Source organism: Strix uralensis, chromosome 16 (assembly GCF_047716275.1).
Source record: "Strix uralensis isolate ZFMK-TIS-50842 chromosome 16, bStrUra1, whole genome shotgun sequence".
NCBI classification, from domain to species: domain Eukaryota; kingdom Metazoa; phylum Chordata; class Aves; order Strigiformes; family Strigidae; genus Strix; species Strix uralensis.
The window spans coordinates 6,606,127-6,621,079 of record NC_133987.1 but is presented as its reverse complement, the minus strand read 5'-3'; the positions used below and the strand labels follow the sequence as shown (position 1 = coordinate 6,621,079).

The following is a 14,953-nucleotide window of genomic DNA, read 5'->3' as shown; positions in this document are numbered from 1 at the left end:
CACACCTCTGAGCTGCTGCAAATGGAAGCAGCCTCCATCGAGCGCGCACAAACAGCACTCACTGGGAGGCCAAAAATGGGCAGGTTTTCCTGGGTGCAACAAGAAGCACATCCCTGACACTAATTATCCCATGGCACTGCAAATCCCAGCTGCAGCACGGGGGGGCTGCATGAGGTGTTCAGCCTTTTGAACAGGGAGGGAAATTTCTGTTCCCTCGGCTGCTTTCTCAGAAGTACCTGGACTTGCCCAGTTGAGGTTGTATCTGTGCTGAAATGAGCCCGGAACGAAGGTCCCTGTGGAGTTGCTGGTTTGAAAGTGAGATGTAGCCTCGTGCTCTGGTCTGCGGAGGAGTTTCCAAACACAGGGAATTAGGATGGGATTTCAGTGGAAGCGGATTATCCCATTTCTCTCTTCTCTGAGCACATTTTTTCCTCCGAAGCAGCACATGACAGGCAGGGCAGCAGCCGAGGCAGCTGGTGGTGCAGCTCCCATGTGTGATGGAGGGGACTGAGCCCAGAGCTCCGGAGGGTTCCCTGCATTCCCGGTGTGGCTGGAGGAGGAGTGGGGATGGCGGGAGTGGGATGGAGGGGGAGCAGACAGCGGGCACGGAGCTGCGGTGCTGAACAGGCCGCACAAAGCGCTGTCAGAACAGCAGGGGCTCATGCTGGCGACGGCTGCAAATGGAGATGGAAAGGGCTGGAGAGGAAAGGACGCGACACAGCTGGTCCCCTTCGGCTTTGATCTCTAAAGCAGAGGGGTGTTGGCCACAGAGCAGGAGGGGGGAGGAAGGGGGATGACTCATAAAAATATTGGTGTTTCCATGAAGATGCAGTTACCTGAGGACAGGAAGGAGGAGGGAACTTCCCTGCAAACGTGGGGGGAGCTGGAAGAAAAAGTCCCATTTGTATAGAAATTGCCAGCCCACTTAGGAACACAAAGCTGTTTGCTTTGGAGCCAGCGGGTTGGTTATTTGCAGTGAGTTGCTGGTTGTGTGTAGAGCAGAAGGTGGTTTGTGTGCTTGTTGCTTCAGGGCAAAAAAAAAAAGATTAAAAAAAAAAGAAAGGAAGAGCTGATTTTCTTGGAGGCCTGTGTAGTAGAGACGTCTTTGGAAGAGGAAAGAGAGATCTTCTTGCTGCTGGGTGAGGGAGCGGGTCAAGGGGGACAGTCCAACCCCGGGAGGCTGGGGAGAAGTCAAGCGCACCCCAGGATCTTCATTCAGAGGCTCTGGCCACAGAAGGGCTGAGGTTTCACCTTCCTGACCACCGTGGGGTTTGTGCTGGGGAGAGGGTTGTGGTTTACTCACAGGCACGTAGGTTTGCTCTGTGTACCCGTCCCTTCCCCTCACAAGCTGAGAGAAGTGCCCTGTCTGGCCCAGGAGGACACGAGAAGGGCGGGTGGACACGGCTGTTGCCTGCCCTGCACCAAAGCAAGCGCAAACTTTCTCTCACTCCTCCCTCCACAAGCCCTTGGGGGATTCCAGCTCACAGAAGCCTTATATGCAGCGTAGGACCAGCTCTAATTTTTATCCTAGAGGCAAAAATCACTGGAAATAATGCTTCATCACTCTGAAGGTCCTGACACCACCCTTAACCACCACATCACGAACCTCCTGTCGCAATTGTGATCTGCGTATGTGTCGAATCTTGCCTCACAGATAAAAGCTGCTCCACAGGCACCTTTTGTACTAAAATACGGAGCCTTTAAAATGTGAAAGAAACAACAAAATGTAGGACGCCACACAAAGCTGACCCACTGGGGACTGGGGGGAAAAAAAAAAAACGCAAGAAGGAGGGCTTGACACACAAAAATTGTTTTGTTAACAAAGCATCATTGTTCCACTCTGAATCGGTTTGACTGGAGTGGTAGAAACACCCCATCTGGAGACAGATGGAGAGTTTTCTGGCTAAAGAGACGGCGGGAGGAGGGACGGCTGACAACCCAGCAGATAGCATTGTCTGCTGCTACCTTGGCAATGGAGAGGAGAAAGGGCGGGTGGCAGATTAGGCGTCCCCTTTGCAACCCGCCCGTCTCGCCGGCTCCTTCTGCGCCCTGGGCCCCGCGCCCGGAGGGAGGTGTGCGCCCAGGTTGGCAGCTCGCACCCTGGGCTAATCCTCCCTCTCTTCTTGCAGGGCTGGTTGGGTGATCGTGGGGACTGGCGAGATGTCTGGGGAGGCTACGAGCAGGCAAGTCCCCCCTCCAAGGTGCTTTCGGTGCATGCCATGCCGGCAGAGCCCAGCGCGGTGAGGTGCTACTGTACCGCTTGTGTGCTGTGCCAGGGCTTTGTGTGATGGGGTTTTAGCAGCACTGGGGGACCAAAGTGGAAACGGCTTCCCCAAGTGAGCACAGAAGGCTTGTTCCTGCTCTCGCATCGGTTTTGCCACAAACTTCCAGGAGAGCAGGATTTGGGCTGCTGGGAGGATGCAGAGTGGGAACCAGCACGGTCAGAGCTTCAGAGAGTAAAACTGGTGACAGCAACAAGAGTTAATACAACACCGAAACACCCCAGGGATGGGACATGCATGGGGGTGCTCAGGTGACCCGGCAGGTCTGCAGGACCCCTGAGGACCAGTGCTTTGGATTGCCCTGGCCACCTTGCTGAGGTTGGGAATGAGCGAGGGAAAATCTATGCTTGAACGCCTGGGGCCTCTTAGCTACAGCACGCACTAAACGTGAGATGGTTTATGGCAGCAGGCTCTGCTGGCACGGTGTCTGCTCTGCTCGCCGAGAGCTCACCAACAGCCCCTGCTCCCTCTGCTGCCTTCCATGCCTGATGGGAAACTCTGGGGTGGGTTTTGCTCCTGCCAGAGCTTTGAGGGATCATATCCTGCCCACCCTATCTGAATTCCTGATTACTTGCTAATTGCTTGACACACTCTACTTGCAATGCAAGAGACAGGCTCACGTCATCCTCTGTGGTTTGCCAGGGGAGAGTGTGAACCTCTTTTTGACTTGCCTTGAAATAGATGAAAAAGAATAGAGCTTGATATGATTAATGTGAAAACTTCAGCTTGGTTTCCTGCCTTGGCATCTGGGCCTCGGTCGTCTTGGCATCACCGTGCCTCGTTTTTTGAGGATTGGGCACATGTGGGGGCATCTGAGAGCTGATGGTGCGAGCTGCAGTGGTCTGGGCGCTCCTTTGCAAGGCCTGTCCATAATCCCCAGCCGCTGGAGACATTGTGGGTTTGTGCAGCAGTCATGGAAGGATTCAGGTGGTTGCCTCGAGGCACTGCTGAGATAATACCTCAAGGGCTCCTATTCAAACCCACTGGGGCCTTTATATTTGCATGGTGGAAATCTATTCAGATGCACCATGGCTTTTCACTGAGCCGAGATGAGCAAGCCAGCTCTCCCCACTCGGCTGCGGGCAGGCGGTCGCCCATGCAGAGGGGATCAGGGGACTGGCACGGCTTAGATACAGCCCTGCAAAAAAAGAAAAAAGTCATAAAGTAAAAGGCAGTTTTGGTTTTTAAGCCTCAGGGCTGCAGATACAGCAGCACGACAGTGGCAAGGGGTGTCCTGCTGATGCTCTGATGTCCCCAGACCCATCCAGTGTGTGCCTGTGAGCTTGCAGAGGTGGATGCAGTGTTGGCTTCCCTGCCTGGCTCACCAGGTTTTCCTCCTGCATCACCTGCTCTGGGCCAGATCCTGTCTGGTCTGAGCAGTGCTGAGCTGGCCCAGAGGGACGTGGTGTGGGGAGGAGCGTGAGGGTGAGGGAAGGTCTGTGTCACATCGTGCTGTTCAGTGCACGAGGTCCCAAAGAGTTTGTACCTATCATGGCACCGGGGGTGACTTTGGGATGAAGGGAGGAGAAGTGAAGGGGGCTGCTGAGTGCAACTGAACACACAGGATGGAGTAAAACAGATCAGATCTATTCACCTGAGCTCTTCTGCAAGGTGCTATGGATGCCCCAGAGGGAAGGGACCTGGACTTTGAAGAAGCGGGATGTTTGGACAGCCGGCCCCTGCTTTTGCAGCCATTTGCCAGCCCTGAGCTTCTGCGAACACCATCCCCACAGCCTGCCCTGAAAAAGCTTCATTTTGTCGTCTCTGATTTCAGGCCTGCTGCAGGCAGGGACCGCACCAGATGCACCGCGCTGGCAGGAGAGAGGAGGTGAGACAGGGCGGGCAGGTTTGCCTCATGCCAACTGCTGTCACGGCACAGCGCCTTTGACGTGGCTTTCGGTGCCAGGACGCCAGCCGGGGCGCAGACCCCTCCGCCGGGCGCTGGCTGCCCTGGAAGGAGGAGACAGGGCTCAGATTGCTGGTGATGCACCAAAGCATCCACGAGCGAGGACTCTGATACATGCGCAGTGGCAGGTCAGGGTGCTGCTTGCTTTGCCCTCCCTCTTGGAAAGCAAAAGTATTTCCCTGGGGACCCACGTGCCTGCACCTCCTGCACCGTTCCATCCCTGCCGTCCCCATCCCGACTATCCCGGCATCTCGCTGCGTGGTGCTGGGCACGTGGTGTGAAGTCTTTCACCTTGCTTCCCCCCGTGCAGAAAGGGGAGAAAAATCAGCGCGTGAGCTCTCCCGGGGAGCAGGGGGGATGAATTCACCTGGCTGAGAGGCGAGGGAATCGCTGGGTAAGAGATGCTGGAATAAATGCAGAGCGGATTAATCTGCAGTGACTTCGTTGCCACTAATCACTGGTGTAAAAACACCCGGGAGGTCGGGTGCTTTCAGGTGGCGTTGCGCAGAGGCAGCGCTGCCTGCGCAGGCAGCAGCAGCCGGGTCGCTCCTCTCTCTGCCTCCCAAACGCCTCCCGCGCCGGGCTCTGTGAATCAGCATTTCTGCAGTCGAAATGAGACAGCGGGGAAAGGCGGGAGGCTGGCGGGGCGCGGGGAGCCTGGCGGGGAGGAGGATGGGGGGACCTCGTTAAAAAGGGGCAGCCTGTGAGTTGGGGGTGGTCTCATGCCACGGATCTGCAATCTGCTCCCTCTAGGTTTTTGCTCATTACCGCCGTACACCCCTCGTGCGCGGCGGCGAGGTAAACAAGCGCTGTGAGCAATGCCTCCCCTCCTCGCTCGTCCCCTCCCCGCCGTCGGCGACGGGGGAATGTGACAAGCTGGCACCGGGAGAAGGCATGAAAGTGATGTGATCCGCTGCGGCTCCTGAGCCGAGAACCTGGGGAGATCCAGTTACAGCAACGGGGTTAGAACAAAAGAGATTTGCCTCCGGGATCAATTCCTCTCCATTTTCCGGGCTGTGCACGTGCGTGTGCGTGCACGCGCCTAACAGCCTCCGTCTCCGGCGGTTAGTGCTGCCAGCTCTGCAGTACGAGCAGGCCCTTCTCCAAAGGGCTCCGACGCTCCGAAATGCTGCTTTTTCCCAAAACAGGGAGAGCAGGGTGATCCCCTGGGACAGGCCTAGAAATAGCAAGGCCAGGCCAAGCTTTGCAATGCTTGAAAACCAGGAGCAAAGCCGGGCGATTGGCGGTTGCCGGAGCTCCAGCCTTTGCTTTGCCAAGGGCCGACCTGATGCGGGGCTGAGCTCCGGGTCTGGTGCCGAGAGCTCTCGTGGTCCCCACTGATCGCTCCCCGCTCCCCAGGCATTTCGAGGCGACACCTCCTCCCCTCCATCACAAGACTGGCCAGTGAGCAAAAACCTAACCCCTAAAAAGCCTTTTCTGCGATGTAATGGCTGTGCCAACACCACATTAACCGAGATGCCTTTAACCCGCAGCTGTGACAGGGCTGGGGGCACAGCGAGCGTTTCCCATGGGCTGCAGGACCGGCTCGAGGAATTAGCGGGGTCCCACACCCTGGGATGCTTGTTTTGAGGGGTATTGGTCTTATTTGGGGTTGGTTTTTTTGGCATATTGCCTTCTCCCAAATGCCGCTGGGGATGAGCCGTAGAGAGCACAGATGTGCATCCCGAGCATACCACGACGAGGTTCCTGATTTAAGGACTGTGATTAACCTCTTTCCGACAGTTGCTAACCAGGTGCAGAACTGTAACAGGAAGAGGAGAAAGCTCAGTGAAAACAGCCAGTTTTCCTCCGTCACCTGGAAATGCACACGGATGCCATTTTCTGCCTGGAAATCAGGCAGGGTGTAGGATTTATAAAGGGCACAGGGACACGCTGTTTGTCTCAGCACTGCCCTGTAGCTCCTCTCCAGAGCCCATCTCCTCCTTTCCAGCTTGGGATCCTGCAAACAAGGCATCAATGCAGCGTGAATCCAGCTTAAGGCGTGCTGGTGTGGGGGATGATGGCCTGCGGAGCGTGCCCCAACTCAGGGCTGTGCATGCAGGGGGCGCTAATGAGAAACAAGGCAGAAAACCACCCTGGTTTTCCTGCCCTTCGTCTCATGAGTCTGAGCTGGAAGAGCACCATCCCTTGTGTAACAAAACCTGTGGCCTCTCCCAGGCATTCCTGCATAGCATACGTGTGGGAGCCGTGACCTGCACGTGTGGCCATGTACGTGGATTTGCCCTGTCCAAGTTTCCGTGGGATCTTGCTCTTTGGAAAGCTGGGTATTGGGAGGAGAAAAGTGGTTTTCCATGGTTAGGCATGAAAAGGGGGAGCCACTGCGGCTTGTGCTTTGCAGTCAAGGATTAAACCAGGAGCTGCCAAAATTGCTCATTTTCAGGAGATCTGGCATCGGTGGGACTCAGGGCCCCTCAGGACTGTCACTGGCCTCCCGGGTCTGGTTTTCGTGTGTGACACTCACAAGTTGTGTACCTCACCACAAATACCGCTCTGGCATCGCGGTCAGTTTTAGATCGACTTCGAAGTTGCCCACTGGCCAGCCAAGCGCTGCGGCGTCTGTGCGCGCATGTGCGCCTTGTTCTTTGGAGGGCCGGACTCTCTCCTGTTCCATCCACCAGCTGGGTGGTTTTAGGACACCCCCCCCATCATACCTCCTCCCCTTTCCACCTCCCCATCTCTTAACCGCTGCCAAATCCCTGTATTTTCCCCCAAAGAGGAGGCTGCAGGCTGTATTTCACACTGGGGCGTCCCCAGGCAGAGAACAGCGATCATTTTGCTCCAAACACTTTGCAGAGTCAAGAGCTGTCGTGTCCCTTGAGGGAACGGCAAGGAGAGAGCGGGACGGGGGACCGGGAAAGAGGGGAACCCTCAAAGCTGGTGAGTAGAAGATGGGCTTGGGAAATGTGAAGAGACAGAAAAATTTATTAAAAACAATTAATAGCTGCTACAACCAAGGATTTAAACTGAAACCAAAGCCTTAGGGAGGGAGGAAATGAAGTGGCTTACGATTGTTATTTTATTGCGTTTTTTTTTTTTTTTTTTAAATATGATATGCTAAATGCAAATAAGCATTCTTACCAAGCAGGAGAGGGAGGGGATGGAAGACATGCCGGGAAAAGTGAGTGGGATCTAGGTTTTGCATCGTTCGCTGAATTACTGGCAGGTCTTTTGTAACATCTGTTAAAAATAAAACAAACATTCATTTCCATTTCTCGCTGCCTGAGATGGCTTCTGCAAAAAAATTTCAACCTGTCCAGGAATTTGTCTTGAAAGTTGCCCTCCCTCTCCTCACGCCTCCTCTTCTCCAAGGGAGATTTCCTTCCTGGACTTCCCAGGGGCTCCATTAGCCCCACATTAAAGCCTTTTTACTTTGCTCTAAAACTCTCCATCGAAGTAAAAGGAATTCTAATAAACCGCTGGGAAGACTCTGCTATTCACTCTTTCCATGGAAACACGGCACTGCCTCGGAGCAGAGCTCCTCTCGACGGAGCCTGGGTCACGGCAGGAGGAGACCAAGGAGGGATGGAGAGATGGTTTCCATTATAAGAGACCTTTTGAGAGAAATAATCGCTGCTCTCCCACCAAGGAAAGCCTTCGAGACAACGGGGGCCTTGGCACACCACGGGAGCGGGGCTGGCCTCGGAGAGGGTGATGGCATGAAGTGGTGATGTGCCGGGCGCTGAGAAACTCATTAAAACATCTGATTAACGGAAACAAAGGCACCTGGGACCGATTTCTCCTCTCTCGATGGGAGGGATGAGTCCAGGAGGGTGGATGGACCCGGTGCTGTGGGCGGAGGCTACGTGGGGAGCTTGGGGCTGGGGACGTGGGGTGCGGAGAGGGTCGCGGGAGGACATCGGTGGCTCCTCGCCCAAGGCCGTGCTGCACTGGCCAAACATCACACCAGGCAAATACATTTTTCGAGGCCAAAAAAAGCCTCTTTGCTCTCGGAAGGGGTTTCTGGCTGCTCCCTGGGTCCCAGGCGGGAGCCGGTCTGAGGAGGTCAGTGTGATGGACCCCTACCTAAAGTGACTGTGATATAATTAATTTTGAGCCTCCTTGCAGGCACAATTGTCCCGAGCGTTGCTGCTCTAACACCGCGCTGCAAGATGAAGGATTTTTTTTTTTTTAAGCATGAGGAAGCTCGTTAGAAATAGCCCGAAGGGCAAAGTTAGGAAATGAAAATCCATCGGATCCGCTCGGAGCTGGTGCGCAGAGCTTGATGAGAGTTGGGGCAGGGCTGCCTGCTCCCTGCCTGCGAGGAGCCGCGAGCGTGGGGTGTGTGGCACCAGGTGAGAGGTGTCACCTGGGCCAGGGGATGAGAGAGATCCATTGGGATCATCCAGAGCGGGGCTGGGGGGAACTCAGCCAGCAAGAGGGATAAGAGGAAGAGGAATGAGGAAGAGCTGGCTCAGAGCATCACCAGGGAGGTCTCAGGGACCCCGAGCCAGCGGAGCCTGGGCGCAAGGGGAAGCTGGTGGGGAAAAGCTCATTTTTCTCAGCACTGAGGAGGATGCCTTATCTTTGTAGGTCGCAGTGGCGAGACACTGAGGGAACCGGAGCGCCTTTGTTTTAGCAGCTCCAGAAATGACATTGCATTGAGTCATTATTTTTTAGCCCCCCCTGGGGCAGGAGTTGGTGGGGGTTATTTCCAGGGAAGCCTCCGACTTTGATCGGCAAGGTGAGCCCTGTTCTAGCAGCAGGGAGGATGGGAAGAGGCTTTTCAGTGCTGGTCGTGCTGGGTTTGCAGTAGCTCGGGGTGAGATCTGCTCCGTAGAGGCAGCCGGTGAACGCAAGGGACAAGAGGCCATATCTGCCCCCGTGGTGGGGGGCTGTGTGCCACGCACGGGGGTGCTCTGGAGCTGGATTTCATCAAGAGGATGGAAACTTTCCCATCCGCGCAACTGCGCAGCAGCATCCTCTACGAGCTCAGAGGCTTTAATGAGTAAAGTTAATTGCTGTGGTAGGCGATGGTGTCCCACCCAGCCGGTGGTCAGGCTGAGACAGACAAGGCCATGTCATGCAGATGGAGGTGATGTGGGTGCTGGCACCTCAGAAGTGCCAAGAAGTCATGAAATCAACCTTTGTGAAACCATAAATCGCAGTCGCAGAACTATAAAGCTACTGGAAAAATGACAATGTTTAATAAACAAAGGTTTGGTGGCAATTTAATTTGCATATGGGGCTTTCGGGGGATTTGTGGTTTCAACCTTTCTTTTCACCATGGTGAGGTCAAGGTTTACGGAGAGCAGGGCAGAGGTTCTTCTGAAATCACAGGACTCCCGGAGGTGGGGATTCCAAGCGTATCAGAGCCTGGAAACGACCCGGATGGACCAGATTACTGAATTTATGGGATTGTAGTCTAAGATTAACAAATCCTTTAGTCTTCCCTCAGTCGCAGAGGAGAAACTGGGGGTGATGTCCGTTGGGTATGTCCCACCTTGGCTTTACCAGGGCAGCAGGCGCAGCCCGTGGTGCCAAACGGTGGAGGAGCTCTTCCCTGTGAAGGGCAGAGGGGATCGGTGGTTACGGGGGATAAATCTGAGTCCCCAGAGAGCCGTGAGGTCCCGGCTCAGTTTACCATCCAGCAGAGAGGCACGTGTGAAGTTGGAGGTGGCCAGGAGCATGCTGTGGTGTATTAGCTATAAACAGCCAGGCTGGCGCTGGGATGGGAATGGGGATGGGGATGAGGATGAGGATGGGGAGAATGGGGACAGGGGAGATGAGAGCAAGCGGTCTGCTTTGGCAGATGCTGGGTCCCCTTACGAGGTTTGGTCTGTTTGCAGCTTGATGCCTGCTATCTTGAGTAATTAACAGGGAAGAGAGAGGGCCTGGTTATCCATCCTTCAAGAGCAAGGGGTTGAACTGAAAGGCAGCACCTTGGAAGTGGATCAAATAGCTCTCCAGCCCCCCGCGTACGGCTCGGAAACTTGCTGCCGTGCTGCGTTATCAAGGTGAACAGCTTTAGTTCAATTAAAGAGAGGCTCAGAGCAGACTCGTGGGAGGAGGCAGGGCTGGGCATTTGCACCCTTCGGGCAGGAGTCAGCACACACGGAGCTGCACGGCAGCGACCCCGGCCAGCCCACATGGGCGTCGCTGGCAGCAGGACGCGGGCATCCTGGTGTGCCAGGGCCACCAAAACCCTTCCTGGCGAGCATCACTATGCTTCCCTCTGCGAGGGGATCAGCTCGCCCTCCTCACCTCTGCGCCGGATTTTATTTACCCCTTAGAAAAAGCAGTGTGCGGGGGAGGATTGCTCTTTGTTACTGTCTCCCTTTCCTCCCCCCTCTTAAAATAAACCCCCCAAAAGCAATCGCTCCCAGTGATGAGCTACCATCAGCTCACTGTGCTCCTAAATCCCCGCAGATGCACGGCGCTGGGAGCCCGTGCGCCTGTATTTTTCCTGCCGGTCTCTGCCTGGGCTGCAGCTGGCTACGGCGCGGAGAAAGCTGCAGGTGTGATTTGTTCATTTGCCTCCACTCCCCCCCCCCCGCGCTGCCTCCCTCTTGCTTTCCTTCCCCGCTGCTGTGTGAGCCCACCTAGCTCATCCCACCCAGCTCATCGCAGCGGCGAGACCCTCATCCTACCCCATCCCACCCCACGCCAACTCCGACATCTCCCGGTGCAGCAGGGCTGGGATCACTGGGGGCTGGCATGTGTGTGTGTGTGTGTGTGTGTGTGTGTGTGTGTAGGGAGGGGAAGGGGGGGTTAATCTGATCCTACGAGGCTGGAAGAGGAAAAAAATCAAAACTATAAAGAAGGCATCAGCCTCCTCCTTTTCCCTCTCCCCCGCTCCAGAGGATTAAGCCTACAAAAAAAAAAAAAAAAAAAAAAATGTCTGCAGCTTTCTGTTGACCCTGCATGATGGCATTTTTGCGCTCTGTGTGCTGCCTCTGCTGATTGCTATTCCTGGCACAAACACACACACACGCGCACACACACACACACGCAGCCCCAGCACGGCTCACACGGGCACGGCGAGCCCACTCCAAAAAAAAAAAAAAACCAAAAAACCCCAAAATACCCCCCCTCCAAAATCCCCCCTCAACCATCCCCAAAACCAAACCGGTGCCGTTGCCCCTTGGCATCCCTGGCCACCCTGGTCTCTGCAGGGAGAGCCACCAGCACCCGCTGCCGCTCGCCCTCTCCTCCACCCCACTTCTCACCTCAGCTCCAGCGAGCACTTTCTGCCGGAGCCGCCCGCAGCCAGAGCCCTCCACCACTCCTACCGCTGGCATTACATTTTCAGGCTGGATGCTATAGGGCCGTTTCTAATTACCTTATATCCCCTAGTGGTCTATGAATAATGGTTAGTGAAGGAGCTCAGAAGGGCTGCTGAGAAGGGAAGGGAAAAAAAAAAAAGAAGAGAAAAAAAAGGGAGAATTGTGCTATTTCTCACATTTTTTTTTCTAAGGATCTAATCTGGCTACTGTGCTCTGGAAGAGGAGGAGAGCGAGCCAGCAGGAGAGAGAGGAGAGAGCGAGGACCATCGCAGGTATTGTTGCAAGCTACATCTTTGTGCTTTTTTTTTTTTTTTCCCTTTTTTCCCCCGTCTTTTTTTTTTTTTTTGCTTGAAGCCGCGGCAGAATTGGAGTGGCAAAGGGGGGGGGGGGCGGGTAGGGGTGTGCGGACGGAGCTTTTTTCCGGATTTATTTTTCTCTTGTGCAACTCGTGTGCCGCTGCAATTGAATGGATGCACGGCGCCGGCATCGCGGAGTTTGGGGAGGGGGGGGGTGGTGTACGTACGTGTGTGTGTGTGTGTGTGTGTGTGTCCTATTTGCAGCAGCGGCGGAGGAAGGGGGGGTTGTTTTGCTCTTCTGGAAGTAATAAAGAAATTTGCAACCGGTCCAAAAATCCTCCTGACTTACCAATTGATGGGTGTCTGAACAAAGATACAGCTGAGACTTGGAATATTTGTGTGTGTAGGGGATGGATTCATTCTGCTTGTCCTGACTCCTACTTTTCCAAAGTTAAAATAATAGCGGGCACGGGGCTGCGAAAGCCTCTGCAGAGGGAAATCTTCCAGGGGAGGCTTATTTAATTCAGGAGTTATCGATGTGAATGGTTTTATACTTACAAAAGTTGCGGCGGTGCCGCGGTCGGGCGCCTGGCTATCCTTGCCGTTGTCTGCACGTGAGAACGCTGACTTGATGGATTTTCTTTCTTTTATTCGGTGGCTGGCGGGGCAGGAAAAAATGGATCTAGCAGATAACCCAAGGAATCGCGGGGTTTGCACATCTGGCTGTGCCTTTGGAAAGCCCCTGGGTGGGACTTTCACCTCCCGCTCCCTTTCTCCCACGGCAAATTTTGCCCCAAAATCCTCCGTTGACATTAATAAACAAACAAACCAGGGAATAACGGAGGAGCCCGGTGAGGGGGCTCGGAGCCTGCTGCTGAGGAGGGGGGGGTGTGTGCTTTTGTTTTAAATAATGAAACAGTGATGATTGAAAACATATGAATAGGATGCAATGCAGAGCGGGTGTGTTACGGGGGGGGGGAAGAGCTGGAAAACTGCTTATACGACAGAAGCAGAGCTTGAATGAGTGTGGTGAGATGAAAGGAGAGGGGTCCGTCGCTCACCCGGCTGTGGGGCTGCGGTGGGGGGGCGATTCCCAAAGGCAGAGGGATGATCTTGGGGTGGGGAAACTGGTGGGGGAAAAAAAAAAAAAAGCCGGAGTGAAGTATGTGATTATATCCCATCCAACTTTGCCGGCTGCTGTGTTAATGGAGCTAATTGTACTCAAAAATAATAAAATCAGAGGAAAATACGTCTGTGCGTGGAGGGGGGAGATGTGGGGGGAGCAGAAGTGGTTCCCGAAACCCCGTCGGTCCCCCAAAAGTGCTGCTGAGGTGGGTGATATCGAGGCGGTATCCAAACGTGGCCGGATTGTGTTTATTTGGGCGGAAATAAAGATCGAGCAACTGCCCCGAGGAGGGCTGTAATCCCCCGGGGAATGGCTCCGAAACCACGCCGGTGCTGCCCTTCGCTGCCTGCCCTGCCTGGCCTTGCTTTTGTGTTTGTTTGCTTCCAAGGAGGGGGGGAAGAAGGGAGCCGGGGGGGGCGTGAAGGCGGGGAGAAGCCGTGAGGGCGGAGAGCCGATTTAAATTGGACTTAATGGATTCCCAGGGCAGCTCTTTTAGATGAAAGTCAAAATAAGAGCCAAAGTGAATCTCAGCAGACCTGTCTGTTGCATTAGAGATGCAGCCTTCCTCTCCCTCCCTCCCTTTATTCTTTAAAAGAGAGGGGGAAAAAAGTGTTATCCGTACAGAAGACGGCGTGGAGTTTCTCGTTCCTATAATGAGAGCTCTAATTGAAGAACTTGCAGCCTCTTGGGAGAGTCTTTACTGATCGCTGCTTTTGTTATTCATGCCGCGCTCTGTTTTCTGGGGTTTTTTGGGGGGGCTGGCACAAGTCTGGCTGCACCAGGGTCGGGGTGCGATGCTGTGTCCCCCTTAAGCCGGCTCTGTGGGCTGCTGGCAGGTAAGACCCCCTGATCTCCCCCCTGGGGGGGCTGTGCCGGGCTCCCCCGGGGAGGTTGGGTGGCTGCTGCTGGCTGTGCTGTGTTTGAGGAGGAGATGTGTGGCTAAAACCCCCCTGGGAGCTGGTGGGATGAGACGCTGCAGTCTGGCCGCGGGTGCCTCTTGTCCTCGCAGGACCCCCCGGGCTGCGGGACGGATCCTGCCGGCGGTGAGGGTGCAAAGCAGGGCTTGTGCCTCCTGCCTAGGCTTGCTGCAATAGTGAGGAACCCTGCGGGGTGCTGTGGGGTGCCACAAGCCCGCTCGGTGCAGAGGGCACAATGCAGTCCCGTTGTCACCTTTCTCCTGGCCCACGGGGATCCAGGGTGGCTCTCTGCAGCCAGAGTGTCACTTGGAGGGGACCAGCATTGTGCCAAAGCCACATGGATCCTCTGCCTGCCCAGGGAGTGGAGTGGGACATGGCCACTGAGCCGGCAGGGTCTGTGCCGGGCAGGAGAGGTGAGGTTCCCCCCTCTCCTGCTTTTTTCATTGCCCAGCAATTCAGGACAGGGACAGGCAGGGGGACTGACAGTTGGGGTTTCCCCCCACTGTCCCTCCCAGGCCCCCTTGGATGGCCAGTGTTTCTGTGACCACAGGGAGCTGGTGGCTGTCCCCAAGCCCTGTGTCCCCACGTGGTCCCATGGCGATGCTGTGCATGGCAGCAGGCTGGTTTGACACAGCTGAAAGCTCCTGGGGGACAGGTCTCTATTGTCCCCATGTCCCTCTCCCACCCTTGGTCACCTTTTGCAGCTACACTTGAGCTCTACATGGACAAAAACAAGAGCCACGAGCCTTGGGGATGCTCTCCGTGGCGTGTGGTGGCTGCAGGGCTGAGTCTGGCTGGGGAAGAGGATGTGTGAGCAGGACGGGGCTCCACCAGCCCATGGGTTTAGCACGGAGGCAAAGCAGTTAACCTGGACATCTGATCTCCCCGAGAACTGTGTATTGACCCTGACAGCGATGCATCAGGAGCAACAGACTCTCCATCATCGATCCCTCTCCTCCCATCACCAGGTGTCAACACTGACGGTCGTGGAGCCCGCTTTAATTTCAGGCCTCTGGCTCCAGCGCATAACGCTTAACCGAGGTCCCAAGGTGCCACTGGGCTTTGCAAACACCTCCATGGGCAGGTTGCCATCCCCATTTTGCGGCAGAGATGGCACTTGCCAGGGGTGGCTGGCTGAGCTGAGGATGGGGCTCGTGGATGACCCAGGAGCCCTGGCTCCCA

General features: G+C 55.3%; 1 protein-coding gene across 3 annotated transcripts in view; it reads left to right on the top strand.

Moving 5' to 3' along the window:
- The window catches only part of RAI1 (retinoic acid induced 1), a 79,312-nt gene that overhangs the window by 24,090 nt on the left and 40,269 nt on the right, over window positions 1-14,953 (top strand). The window contains exon 2 of one of the 3 annotated variants that reach the window (XM_074885565.1): window positions 11,624-11,704. The exons of 1 other annotated variant lie outside the window; for it this stretch is intronic. The gene's annotated coding sequence lies outside the window, so the exon portion shown is untranslated. Of the gene's footprint in view, window positions 1-10,912; window positions 11,705-14,953 lie in introns of those variants that run through there. One more of the 3 variants, XM_074885566.1, reaches the window with a different exon arrangement.